Source organism: Phragmites australis, chromosome 15 (genome assembly GCF_958298935.1).
Source record: "Phragmites australis chromosome 15, lpPhrAust1.1, whole genome shotgun sequence".
NCBI classification, from domain to species: domain Eukaryota; kingdom Viridiplantae; phylum Streptophyta; class Magnoliopsida; order Poales; family Poaceae; genus Phragmites; species Phragmites australis.
In genome coordinates, this window is record NC_084935.1 from 13,176,891 (window position 1) to 13,189,940 (window position 13,050).

Consider the following 13,050-nt stretch of genomic DNA (forward strand, 5'->3'; position numbering starts at 1 on the left):
GCGGCGTCCCTTCCATTATATGGCGCACACATAACGTGCAATACAAGTTCTACATGATGTCGGTTGTTGCAAGACATCTACAGCTTAACAACCGAATCAGAGAAGCATCAAGTATGACCCGATTTACAGGAGGAAAGGAAAGATTGATTACATCGGTTAAACCTTTCCTGATACACTACGACTTCCAACAGGCCCCCTCAATCTGAATCGAGTCAAGATTAAGATTGATTCATCTTTTTCTTGACTATCAAAGCTTTTGTAAAACCATCTGCTAGTTGATCTTCTGGTGATATAAACCGAATGTCCAAAGGCTTTCTTGCTACTTTTTATCTAACAAAGTGAAAATTCTATATGTTTTGTTCTATCATGGAATACTGGATTGGCTGACATATATGTGGCTCTCGGAATAAAAATTAGAGACCTTGATGATGCGGTGAAAGATGACGTTATCGTAGTAGCCACAGCGTGCCAGCTCGACAAAGTTCCGGCAGTCTTGGGTTCGTGCTTGTAGTACATCTTCCGATTGAATAGAGCACCCACCAAGCAAAGAACCATTAGCATCAAGAACCAGAAGGAAGAGAGGGGTGGGCTGGCGTATTACCTCGACAGTGAAGGCACCCATGGAGGTCTCGAGGGTGATCTCCAGCGTCCCGCCATCGGTGTTGCCTCACATCCTGGGCACAGCGAGGTGGGAGGTGGCGGCGCAAAGGAGGAAGGGAGGAAGGAAGGGGAGAGGCTAGGGGAGGGCCGTGAGAGGAGAGAGAACGAAGTACATGGGGGCTTTGGAGATATTAGGAAGATTTAGGGGGTGCTGATGGGGCTTACAAAGGATTCGGTTAGGTTGGGAAAGGTCCAGGGCATGCCGGCGATGGTGAGCAGTGGTGGCGGTCATGGTGGCTCTCGGTGCTGGCTCGGCTCTGGAATGCAGAGGAGGAATTGAAGGGTGCAGGAGGTAGAGGGGAGGGAAGCGGTGCTCACCAAGGACTCCTAAAGGTCGGAGATGGTCGGCGGCGGCGGATTTGATGGTGGCCGGAGATAGGGAAGAAATGGGGAATGGCAAAATTTGCCTCGATTGGTAGCGGTGGAGCTCAATTGGTGGTACAGGAAGGAGGAAGGAAGGCGGGATGCTCCATTTTACAGGTGCCCGGGGCTGGATTGGCCTCCACGGGCGGCGGTGGTGGCATGATGGCAAAGGAGGAAGGGCCAAGGCTCAGCTCGTGGCAGCGGCGGTGCGAGATGAGAGCGATAACAACGATGGTGGCGGATCCAAGTGGTAGTGTCTAGAATCCGATGGCGGCGGTATGGATTCGGGTGGTGACAACTCTCCCCAGGGCCTGGCTCGGCCTCCACGGACCATGGCGGTGCGATGGCGGCCCAATCAGGGCAGGGCAGCGTGAGAGGAAGGCGGAGGTGCTAGCACAAGGTGGCGACGTCCCACGCAGTCCACCGCGTGGTGAAGGGCGAGCGGGGGTGGGGTGGACTAGGAGGAGGGTAGGAGTCCAGCGTAGCGAGAGGAGTCTGGAAGGGCGAAATGTGGTAGCACCACCGATCGGTAAAAATCGAGCGAGCGACTGTAGGAGGAGGAGGCCCTCATCAGCGACTATGAACAGTAGCTACATCGCCTAGGGGGTGTGGGAAGTCGCCGATTCTTAGTTCGATAATATATGTTATAGATGCACATTTTCTGGAAGAGGAGTCTAAATCACTAGTAGGAAAAATGCGGCATGGTAGGCAAGAGACCGAGTTTGATTTTGGATTCCAATCTAACGTACCCAGGTAAGAGGGGGGCAAGGACCTAAGCGTCTAAGCAGACAGTATAATACTTATGTGAATGTCTCCGAGCGAAAAGGATTTGCGCCAGTGAGAAAGTAAGATGACTACAGAAGTTTTATGGGTCACTAGCGTGGTGGGCCGAGAGCACCGAGTTGTCTAGGTTGTTGTAACTGGTAGTAGAGCTTTTTACAGAGAACAAAACCACCCGACCTGGCAGATGGACGCCTATATGTTATCATTGATGGAGAGCATCGACCTCGGACCCTGCTAATACGCCCATGTGCGCTAACTCGTAACTCGCGCCTCCTTTCGATAATCCTTCTCTTTTCCTTTTTAAAAACTTTTTTACCTTCACATCTTTCTATTTTCAAAAACTTTTCTAAAAAACTTTTCTACTCAAAAGTTTTGAGAAAAAATTAACGAGAAAAATTTAGTCAAAAATTTTGAGAAAAATTACCTATAAAAAGTTTAGCTCAAAACTATTAGAAAAATTACCCCTAAGAATAAAAAAAATTAGACAAAAAAAATTTGTAGGTAAAAATCAATTAGAAAAAAATTAACTTAGAAAATTTAAGAAAAATTATCAAGAAAAAATTTAGCTCCAAAGTTTTGAGTAAAAATTAACGGAACACATAGGCCATCGCTGGTGGATAATTCATGGGCTACTTGCTGCGCTCATGCGCGTGCTTCCAACAAGATTTCCATCGACCTCGCTTATCTTTGACTTACCCATTATTGTATCACTTTGGCATTGTGTCATGGTGTTCTAGCTCCACATGGTGAACAGTGTAAACCTACAGAATCAGAGTCGGTACAACATAAATCGACAGGGTTGAATATAATGGCCTAAGCGTTGCCTAAAAGTTAGCTTTCGTGAATCCGAATTGGCATTCCATCAGTATATAAGGGTTTGTTTGGTAGAGTTGTTAGAGCAGTTTTCTAGCTGAAATTAGGAGGAGTTCTGCCAAACAGTAGTTTTTAGTTTTTTGAGTGGAATCCGTAAAAGTGATTCTCTAAAGTAAAAGTGATTCTCTAAAATAAACTAAAAGCTAGGATCCTAGATACATATGCTCCAGGAATTAAACATTTGCCTCATGTAAATAAGATTAAATAGGAAATAAGCTTCAGCTTATGTCTAGGAAAATTTGGACATGAGAGGCAGAGTCATGCCGACTTTATACAGGCCGAAACAGAGCAGTTTGCACAACTGAGATGACATGACTGTGAACTACACCACGTCGTGCCTGTGATTCAAATGCTCTTTAAATCCATACCAGCCTAAGACCAACTCCAGCGAACTCCTTATCCGAGCTGCAAAACCCTGCAGCGCCTGATTTTTCCCCCGAACGCGCCCGCATCCGTCTCCAGCGGCTACCGTATCGGGCTGAACAGGGAAGCGGAGAGGCCATTCGCGTCGGCAAATTTGCGGGGAGATGCAGGCGCCGCAACACTGTGCGCGAGGGGAATCGAGTACCGGCCGTTGCTCCCGCGGAGATGAGGAAGTGGAGCTGGCGAGTGGTTGCGGCGGCGAGGCGGGAACGTTCAGGGGCCATCGCAAGCGACCTGCACCCGGCGAGCTAGCCGACGACGCGGATCCGGCGGCTTCCCCACCTTCTGTTTGCTCGGCCGCCGGCGCCCTAGCGACACCGTGGTCGACCCCAAGGCTCTGGTAAGTCCTCCGCGCCGAGATCCATGGATATTCGTCGAGGTTGGGCGGTGCTGCGGTGGGTTGCCGTCGGCAGTGAAGGGGATAGAACGATGTAGCTGTTGTAGGGAAGCTTCGTCCCGAAGATGCTGCGATTTGCAGTGTTTTGTCTGTGGATGTGTCAATTTGTTTGGTTTTGTGCACGGATCTGGGGGGTGGCACTCGTAACATTCGGATCTGGCATGCAATTTGGTGTTGTGCACGGATTTGCAGTGTTTTTTGGTTTTGTGCATGGAAACCGAACTTCATTTGTGCAGCAAAATGGTAGGATGCTAGGTTAATTTACCAACTCGGTTTGTAGCATTAATCTGACATGAAATGTGGTCAAATTGATTACTGCTTGAGATTGAATCGAGTACCCTTGCAGATTAGAGCCTTTAGATTGAAATTGGCTGCTCTGATATGGTTTGGGCATGCCAAATCCCATTTCTTCGTGCTGTGTATGTGGCAAGGATTTTTGTACCTGCTATCTTGGTTCATAGTGGTCTTTGATAGGATGTCTGTTGCCCTGAATCGTGAACAATACAAAATGCAGCTTGACCTCAAATTTGGTACTGCAATGTAGGACCCTTGACTGCATATGAACTATAAGCTTCTCAGGTAGTGTGCTAACCATTTGATACCTATGGGTTTGTGGGTTTGATACAATTTATTAGTACTGAAGACAGTGTTGAGAGGTACCATTGAACGAACTGACCTCAGTTTAAATGGAATAGTGGAAACTTCATAAACTAACCTGCACTTGTTAAATGTAGTTTCAGTGCAAGTGCATCTCACTGATATAATTGGTATGTGTTTGTTTTGAGGTAATGCTTTTGAAATCTGGATGGTACTCATGATTGAACTAAAGGTCGAGTTATTATATACATAATGTGAAATAAGGGGTCATATTACAAGGGAGGCATGGAACCGTGTGCAATTCTTTGTTTTGAATCGACAATCATGCTGATCATGCTGTGTTCATAAATGTTTTTGTGTCCAATGTTGAAGCACCTGATGCTGGATACTTGTAGGTTCAGTGCAAGTGCAAATCACTGAGATAATTGCATTGAGTGTGATTTGAAAATGAAGTCTTCGGTCTGATGACTTAACTAAATGTTTCAAACTCTTGATGCTAGTGAGGACTTAACTTAAGGTATGTGGTAGAATCTTCATGTGAAATAAGGGGGGACAGTAGTGAGAATGGGCCATAGACTAGAGGGCAGTACTGTGTATGTATGCATGCTGCATGACATTTGTATGCAGTGCTCACTTTGAGGTGCAATTTAGTTTGTCGCTTTAGTCTTCCCTCTCCCTTGGTTGTAGATGGACTCCACCGAGCTAGCCGATCTTGTGTCGAAGATGCAAGCCCGTGTGCAGGTGGCGGCTGATGCTTTGCAGAAGGTGGTTAGTGATAACCTGAGTCCGGACAGCACCCCTGGTGCCGTGGACCTGAACATGGCACTTCTTCAGGTCGACACCATTGCGGCGGACCTTCAACAACTTGGGTTCGAAGTAGAAGATGCAATGAACCATGGTGGTCACGCCGACAATGGGACCATCGAAGAGGTAGAGGAAGGTTCGGGATCATTGGACGTTGACGACGATGACTTGGTTCCCGTTGACTGGAGCCCGGATGAGTTACTTTGTTCGGAGGATAGCATGCCCTATGAATCCGATCGTTCTGGGAGCATGTAGTCGGGGAGGGTGCAAACTTAGATGTTGGGAATGTGCCGTAATGTATGTGTTCCAGTAGTAACGTGTGATGCATGTGTCATTGCCTAAGACGTAACAATTTGTGTGTGAACTCCTTATGGCAGGTTGAACTATGTTGCTCACTGAGCTAAGTTATGTGTCAATGTACCGATCAGAATCAGTAGAACCATACTGATTTCCGTACAATGCCTGTCAATTTGCTGATGTTGTTGTGTTCAGGGAATCTATGGAGTACACCGGGTTTCTTCGTGGCGACAGCGAAGACATGAATTGGGCCGATGTTACGCCGCTAACCCAAGACAGCATATTCGGTAGCCAGATCCCTTCGGCAGAGGTCCAGAGTGTGGAGGCTAATGGAGATGTCGCACCTGGGGGTGGCCGTGGATCCAGTTACAGGGTTGAGGAGGACCTACTACTGGTGGGGGCATGGCTGCAAGTGAGCATGGATCCCGTGGTGGGGAGCAACCAGACTTTGGGTGCTTTCTGGCAGTGGGTGGAGACTTTCTACCATGAGAACAAAAAATTCATGTCGACCCGTAATAGGAAGTCGCTGCAGGGGAGATGGACTTTCATCAACGGTATGGTGCAGAAGGTCTGCGGCCATTATGCTAGGGCTCAGCGCAATAGGAGGAGTGGAACAACCGAGGCCGAGATGGTACGTCAATAGTTCATTATTTCTTTCAATTCAGCAATGTCTTCCCAGCACAATTTCGATTGTAGCACCATGTAATGCTTCGGTTTCAAAAATACCTCAGTGTGAAAACCTAATCAGAATCAGTATCTCTTTGCCATAAGATGCATGTCCATAACTTTTACATATAGGCCGAACATATCATTTGGATATTGGTTCACACTTGCCTAAACTTGCATCGTTTTGCACATGCCTTATATGCAATATATGCGCAACTCTTAATCTGATGGCTGATTATTGTGCTTTCTAGCTTCTTGTATTTTTCAGATCAAGGAGGGTAACACAGACTGGACAAACCAATGAAAACCGGGCAATACTCGACAACATGGCACAATAGTCCATCCTTGCGCTTGATCGAAATCTTCACTGACTAACTTCCAATGGTCAAAAAAAGTAGCAAAGTGAGTCCTCTGCATGTGTAAATAAAGTGATCCACCTTTGCCCTTGGAAGCCAGCTCATGGGGTTCTCATACTTGTGTAAATAAAGTGACCCACAGTCACTCCGATGAGAGAAAAATCATATATACATGCTCCAGGGATTAAGCTTATGCCCCGTGTAAACAAGACTTCTGTAGGACCGATAATAGCAACCGGAGGAGAAGGTGAATAGACGGTTCATAAAAAAAATTCGAAATTGATAGTCTTCTTCTATTTAGATCATTCAAGATACCTCAAAACTTAAACAGAAGCAAAACGGAGAGAAACTTAGTTACTATAGAAGTTTCCAAGAAAGAACATGACGCTCATGGATGTAGATGAATACTAGATTCCATTTGCACTTATCCCGTATATCATTGTCATAAAAGATAGCAACTTTGACGGAAGAAAAACTTAGAAACAAATAAGAGAGCACTGGAAGAAGAAACTCTTCAAATTGATGATTTAGAGGCAAGAAAATTCAAGACCCACTTATATATATTCATATATAAATTTTATGCCTCTAGCAATAAGAAGAACAACTTCTCAAAGTGAGAAAATTTCAGCTTTCAACCAAAAACAAAAATCACAATTAAAAAGAAAAAATTCGCAATAAAGCAATAAGGGACTAGAAGGAGATGAATATAAGCAATGGATGAAACAATCTCTTCATTTGTAGCGGAGGACAGCTATCTTTTCAGCAGATTACGAGATATTTTTCTCACAAAAAAATCCTCACCTATTACAAAGGCTAAGCTCTTATTTTCTCTCCTCTAAAACCAATTTCTCAAGGCTCAAATGGCTAGCTCACACTCTTCCTATAGCTCTACCTCTCCATTTATAAACCTAACGAGATAGCTTGACCCTTAAGCTTTATTATTCCCAAAATACACATCTCTTCCAATGGACTCGTACCTGAGGCATTTTAGTCCATTTTTAGCAAATGATTTCTCTGTCCCATGCGACACTTATATAGCAAATGATTTCTCTGTCCCAGGTTGTACATCCGAATCATAGTAAAAAAGGTTGTACATCCGAGTTATAATAATGAGTAACAGGTTGTACATCCGAGTCATAGTAAAAACTGAAAGGGAGGATCTACAACTAGCTCCATCTCATAGTAAATTCAAGAATGATGACGTCACTACATCCGAGTCGAAGGCAAAAAAACAAAAAGTCGAACAATCCAACTCATGGTAAAAAACAAAACTGACACTTATATAGCAACGCTAGAGATCCCATGTTGTACATCCGAGTCATAGTAAAAAAGGATGTCCATTCGAGTTATAGTAATGAGTAACCGGTTGTACTCCGAGTCATAATAAAAACTGAAACAGGCACGAAGGAGCTACAACTTGCTCCATCTCATAGTAAATTCCAGCACTAAGTTACATATTCCGAGATATAATAAATTCTGACTTACATATTCCGAGATACTGAGTTACATATTCCGAGATATAATAAATTCTGGATCATTCCAGCACTTAGTTACATATTCCGAGTCATAGTAACTTCATGTAATATACATATTCCAAGTTATAGCAAATTCGTGTTATGTTACAGATTTCGAATCATAGTAAATTTCGGCGGTGCTGGAATCATAGTAACTTCATGCAAAAAAGATAGATTATCACAGTAAATTTCCGAGGTTACCGTTAGGTTCAATTTCCGAGTCATAATAAATTCTAAATTATAGTAATTATGAGTCATGGTAAACTCGTTAGGATATATAATCCGAATCATAGTAAATTCCAGATAGGTTACATAATCCCAGTCATAGTAAATTCCGAGTCCGTGTAAACTCCAAGTCAGAAAATTCCGAGTCCTAGAATTTCCACAGCGATTTCAGAATACGGACCAGGCCGCCAGTCACTTTATTATTGCTAGGTATGATATTGGCACCAGATCGAGTCAACTGCGCAGCGTAAATCATAGAAAATTCCGAGTTATAGTAAATTCCGAATCTAAATTCCAAATCATAGTAAATTCTAAGTTATAGTAAATCGCGCGCCGGGGAGCGGGCGGGGGAGGCGGCGCGGAAGGCGCGCATAAGGGGGGAGGAGGAGGCAGAGTATGTCGGATGCGATCATACCAGCACTAAAGCACCGGATCCCATCAGAACTCCGAAGTTAAGCGTGCTTGGGCGAGAGTAGTACTAGGATGGGTGACCTCCTGGGAAGTCCTCGTGTTGCATTCCCCCTTTTTGCTTAATTTTCCTCGCGTTCATCCGCCTCGTTGTATTCGTTTTATTTCTAACTTTTTTTTTTTGCGCAACCGGATCGCGGCTCGAGCTTCGGCGGTGCACCGGGAAGCGGGGCGACACCGCGCGGCAGGACGTGGGGCCCACGCGCGCCGGGGAGCGGGCGGGGGAGGCGGCGCGGAAGGCGCGCATAAGGGGGGAGGAGGAGGCAGAGTATGTCGGATGCGATCATACCAGCACTAAAGCACCGGATCCCATCAGAACTCCGAAGTTAAGCGTGCTTGGGCGAGAGTAGTACTAGGATGGGTGACCTCCTGGGAAGTCCTCGTGTTGCATTCCCCCTTTTTGCTTAATTTTCCTCGCGTTCATCCGCCTCGTTGTATTCGTTTTATTTCTAACTTTTTTTTTTTGCGCAACCGGATCGCGGCTCGAGCTTCGGCGGTGCACCGAGATATAATAAATTCTGACTTACATATTCCGAGATACTGAGTTACATATTCCGAGATATAATAAATTCTGGGTCATTCCAGCACTTAGTTACATATTCCGAGTCATAGTAACTTCATGTAATATACATATTCCAAGTTATAGCAAATTCGTGTTATGTTACAGATTTCGAATCATAGTAAATTTCGGCGGTGCTGGAATCATAGTAACTTCATGCAAAAAAGATAGATTATCACAGTAAATTTCCGAGGTTACCGTTAGGTTCAATTTCCGAGTCATAATAAATTCTAAATTATAGTAATTATGAGTCATGGTAAACTCGTTAGGATATATAATCCGAATCATAGTAAATTCCAGATAGGTTACATAATCCCAGTCATAGTAAATTCCGAGTCCGTGTAAACTCCAAGTCAGAAAATTCCGAGTCCTAGAATTTCCACAGCGATTTCAGAATACGGACCAGGCCGCCAGTCACTTTATTATTGCTAGGTATGATATTGGCACCAGATCGAGTCAACTGCGCAGCGTAAATCATAGAAAATTCCGAGTTATAGTAAATTCCGAATCTAAATTCCAAATCATAGTAAATTCTAAGTTATAGTAAATCGCGCGCCGGGGAGCGGGCGGGGGAGGCGGCGCGGAAGGCGCGCATAAGGGGGGAGGAGGAGGCAGAGTATGTCGGATGCGATCATACCAGCACTAAAGCACCGGATCCCATCAGAACTCCGAAGTTAAGCGTGCTTGGGCGAGAGTAGTACTAGGATGGGTGACCTCCTGGGAAGTCCTCGTGTTGCATTCCCCCTTTTTGCTTAATTTTCCTCGCGTTCATCCGCCTCGTTGTATTCGTTTTATTTCTAACTTTTTTTTTTGCGCAACCGGATCGCGGCTCGAGCTTCGGCGGTGCACCGGGAAGCGGGGCGACACCGCGCGGCAGGACGTGGGGCCCACGCGCGCCGGGGAGCGGGCGGGGGAGGCGGCGCGGAAGGCGCGCATAAGGGGGGAGGAGGAGGCAGAGTATGTCGGATGCGATCATACCAGCACTAAAGCACCGGATCCCATAAGAACTCCGAAGTTAAGCGTGCTTGGGCGAGAGTAGTAGTAGGATGGGTGACCTCCTGTGAAGTCCTCGTGTTGCATTCCCCCTTTTTGCTTAATTTTCCTCGCGTTCATCCGCCTCGTTGTATTCGTTTTATTTCTAACTTTTTTTTTTTGCGCAACCGGATCGCGGCTCGAGCTTCGGCGGTGCACCGGGAAGCGGGGCGACACCGCGCGGCAGGACGTGGGGCCCACGCGCGCCGGGGAGCGGGCGGGGGAGGCGGCGCGGAAGGCGCGCATAAGGGGGGAGGAGGAGGCAGAGTATGTCGAATGCGATCATACCAGCACTAAAGCACCGGATCCCATCAGAACTCCGAAGTTAAGCGTGCTTGGGCGAGAGTAGTACTAGGATGGGTGACCTCCTGGGAAGTCCTCGTGTTGCATTCCCCCTTTTTGCTTAATTTTCCTCGCGTTCATCCGCCTCGTTTTATTTCTAACTTTTTTTTTTTTGCGCAACCGGATCGCGGCTCGAGCTTCGGCGGTGCACCGGGAAGCGGGGCGACACCGCGCGGCAGGACGTGGGGCCCACGCGCGCCGGGGAGCGGGCGGGGGAGGCGGCGCGGAAGGCGCGCATAAGGGGGGAGGAGGAGGCAGAGTATGTCGGATGCGATCATACCAGCACTAAAGCACCGGATCCCATCAGAACTCCGAAGTTAAGCGTGCTTGGGCGAGAGTAGTACTAGGATGGGTGACCTCCTGGGAAGTCCTCGTGTTGCATTCCCCCTTTTTGCTTAATTTTCCTCGCGTTCATCCGCCTCGTTTTATTTCTAACTTTTTTTTTTTTGCGCAACCGGATCGCGGCTCGAGCTTCGGCGGTGCACCGGGAAGCGGGGCGACACCGCGCGGCAGGACGTGGGGCCCACGCGCGCCGGGGAGCGGGCGGGGGAGGCGGCGCGGAAGGCGCGCATAAGGGGGGAGGAGGAGGCAGAGTATGTCGGATGCGATCATACCAGCACTAAAGCACCGGATCCCATCAGAACTCCGAAGTTAAGCGTGCTTGGGCGAGAGTAGTACTAGGATGGGTGACCTCCTGGGAAGTCCTCGTGTTGCATTCCCCCTTTTTGCTTAATTTTCCTCGCGTTCATCCGCCTCGTTGTATTCGTTTTATTTCTAACTTTTTTTTTTTGCGCAACCGGATCGCGGCTCGAGCTTCGGCGGTGCACCGAGATATAATAAATTCTGACTTACATATTCCGAGATACTGAGTTACATATTCCGAGATATAATAAATTCTGGGTCATTCCAGCACTTAGTTACATATTCCGAGTCATAGTAACTTCATGTAATATACATATTCCAAGTTATAGCAAATTCGTGTTATGTTACAGATTTCGAATCATAGTAAATTTCGGCGGTGCTGGAATCATAGTAACTTCATGCAAAAAAGATAGATTATCACAGTAAATTTCCGAGGTTACCGTTAGGTTCAATTTCCGAGTCATAATAAATTCTAAATTATAGTAATTATGAGTCATGGTAAACTCGTTAGGATATATAATCCGAATCATAGTAAATTCCAGATAGGTTACATAATCCCAGTCATAGTAAATTCCGAGTCCGTGTAAACTCCAAGTCAGAAAATTCCGAGTCCTAGAATTTCCACAGCGATTTCAGAATACGGACCAGGCCGCCAGTCACTTTATTATTGCTAGGTATGATATTGGCACCAGATCGAGTCAACTGCGCAGCGTAAATCATAGAAAATTCCGAGTTATAGTAAATTCCGAATCTAAATTCCAAATCATAGTAAATTCTAAGTTATAGTAAATCGCGCGCCGGGGAGCGGGCGGGGGAGGCGGCGCGGAAGGCGCGCATAAGGGGGGAGGAGGAGGCAGAGTATGTCGGATGCGATCATACCAGCACTAAAGCACCGGATCCCATCAGAACTCCGAAGTTAAGCGTGCTTGGGCGAGAGTAGTACTAGGATGGGTGACCTCCTGGGAAGTCCTCGTGTTGCATTCCCCCTTTTTGCTTAATTTTCCTCGCGTTCATCCGCCTCGTTGTATTCGTTTTATTTCTAACTTTTTTTTTTTGCGCAACCGGATCGCGGCTCGAGCTTCGGCGGTGCACCGGGAAGCGGGGCGACACCGCGCGGCAGGACGTGGGGCCCACGCGCGCCGGGGAGCGGGCGGGGGAGGCGGCGCGGAAGGCGCGCATAAGGGGGGAGGAGGAGGCAGAGTATGTCGGATGCGATCATACCAGCACTAAAGCACCGGATCCCATCAGAACTCCGAAGTTAAGCGTGCTTGGGCGAGAGTAGTACTAGGATGGGTGACCTCCTGGGAAGTCCTCGTGTTGCATTCCCCCTTTTTGCTTAATTTTCCTCGCGTTCATCCGCCTCGTTGTATTCGTTTTATTTCTAACTTTTTTTTTTTGCGCAACCGGATCGCGGCTCGAGCTTCGGCGGTGCACCGAGATATAATAAATTCTGACTTACATATTCCGAGATACTGAGTTACATATTCCGAGATATAATAAATTCTGGGTCATTCCAGCACTTAGTTACATATTCCGAGTCATAGTAACTTCATGTAATATACATATTCCAAGTTATAGCAAATTCGTGTTATGTTACAGATTTCGAATCATAGTAAATTTCGGCGGTGCTGGAATCATAGTAACTTCATGCAAAAAAGATAGATTATCACAGTAAATTTCCGAGGTTACCGTTAGGTTCAATTTCCGAGTCATAATAAATTCTAAATTATAGTAATTATGAGTCATGGTAAACTCGTTAGGATATATAATCCGAATCATAGTAAATTCCAGATAGGTTACATAATCCCAGTCATAGTAAATTCCGAGTCCGTGTAAACTCCAAGTCAGAAAATTCCGAGTCCTAGAATTTCCACAGCGATTTCAGAATACGGACCAGGCCGCCAGTCACTTTATTATTGCTAGGTATGATATTGGCACCAGATCGAGTCAACTGCGCAGCGTAAATCATAGAAAATTCCGAGTTATAGTAAATTCCGAATCTAAATTCCAAATCATAGTAAATTCTAAGTTATAGTAAATCGCGCGCCG

General features: G+C 46.3%; 9 non-coding genes across 9 annotated transcripts; all 9 read left to right on the forward strand.

The window, feature by feature from the left end:
* Window positions 1-8,359: 8,359 nt before the first annotated feature.
* LOC133894234 (5S ribosomal RNA) lies at window positions 8,360-8,478 on the forward strand. The gene has a single exon (XR_009905042.1). It is a non-coding gene; the product is annotated as a 5S ribosomal RNA (ribosomal RNA).
* Window positions 8,479-8,701: 223 nt separating this feature from the next.
* LOC133894246 (5S ribosomal RNA) lies at window positions 8,702-8,820 on the forward strand. The gene has a single exon (XR_009905053.1). It is a non-coding gene; the product is annotated as a 5S ribosomal RNA (ribosomal RNA).
* Window positions 8,821-9,608: 788 nt separating this feature from the next.
* Window positions 9,609-9,727, forward strand: LOC133894257 (5S ribosomal RNA). Its single transcript, XR_009905064.1, has one exon. It is a non-coding gene; the product is annotated as a 5S ribosomal RNA (ribosomal RNA).
* Window positions 9,728-9,949: 222 nt separating this feature from the next.
* Window positions 9,950-10,068, forward strand: LOC133894120 (5S ribosomal RNA). The gene has a single exon (XR_009904937.1). It is a non-coding gene; the product is annotated as a 5S ribosomal RNA (ribosomal RNA).
* Window positions 10,069-10,291: 223 nt separating this feature from the next.
* Window positions 10,292-10,410, forward strand: LOC133894297 (5S ribosomal RNA). The gene has a single exon (XR_009905103.1). It is a non-coding gene; the product is annotated as a 5S ribosomal RNA (ribosomal RNA).
* A 215-nt stretch (window positions 10,411-10,625) lies between these two features.
* Window positions 10,626-10,744, forward strand: LOC133894268 (5S ribosomal RNA). Its single transcript, XR_009905075.1, has one exon. It is a non-coding gene; the product is annotated as a 5S ribosomal RNA (ribosomal RNA).
* A 215-nt stretch (window positions 10,745-10,959) lies between these two features.
* Window positions 10,960-11,078, forward strand: LOC133894279 (5S ribosomal RNA). Its single transcript, XR_009905086.1, has one exon. It is a non-coding gene; the product is annotated as a 5S ribosomal RNA (ribosomal RNA).
* Window positions 11,079-11,866: 788 nt separating this feature from the next.
* Window positions 11,867-11,985, forward strand: LOC133894291 (5S ribosomal RNA). Its single transcript, XR_009905097.1, has one exon. It is a non-coding gene; the product is annotated as a 5S ribosomal RNA (ribosomal RNA).
* A 223-nt stretch (window positions 11,986-12,208) lies between these two features.
* On the forward strand, window positions 12,209-12,327 carry LOC133894303 (5S ribosomal RNA). The gene has a single exon (XR_009905109.1). It is a non-coding gene; the product is annotated as a 5S ribosomal RNA (ribosomal RNA).
* The last annotated feature ends 723 nt before the right edge of the window (window positions 12,328-13,050 follow it).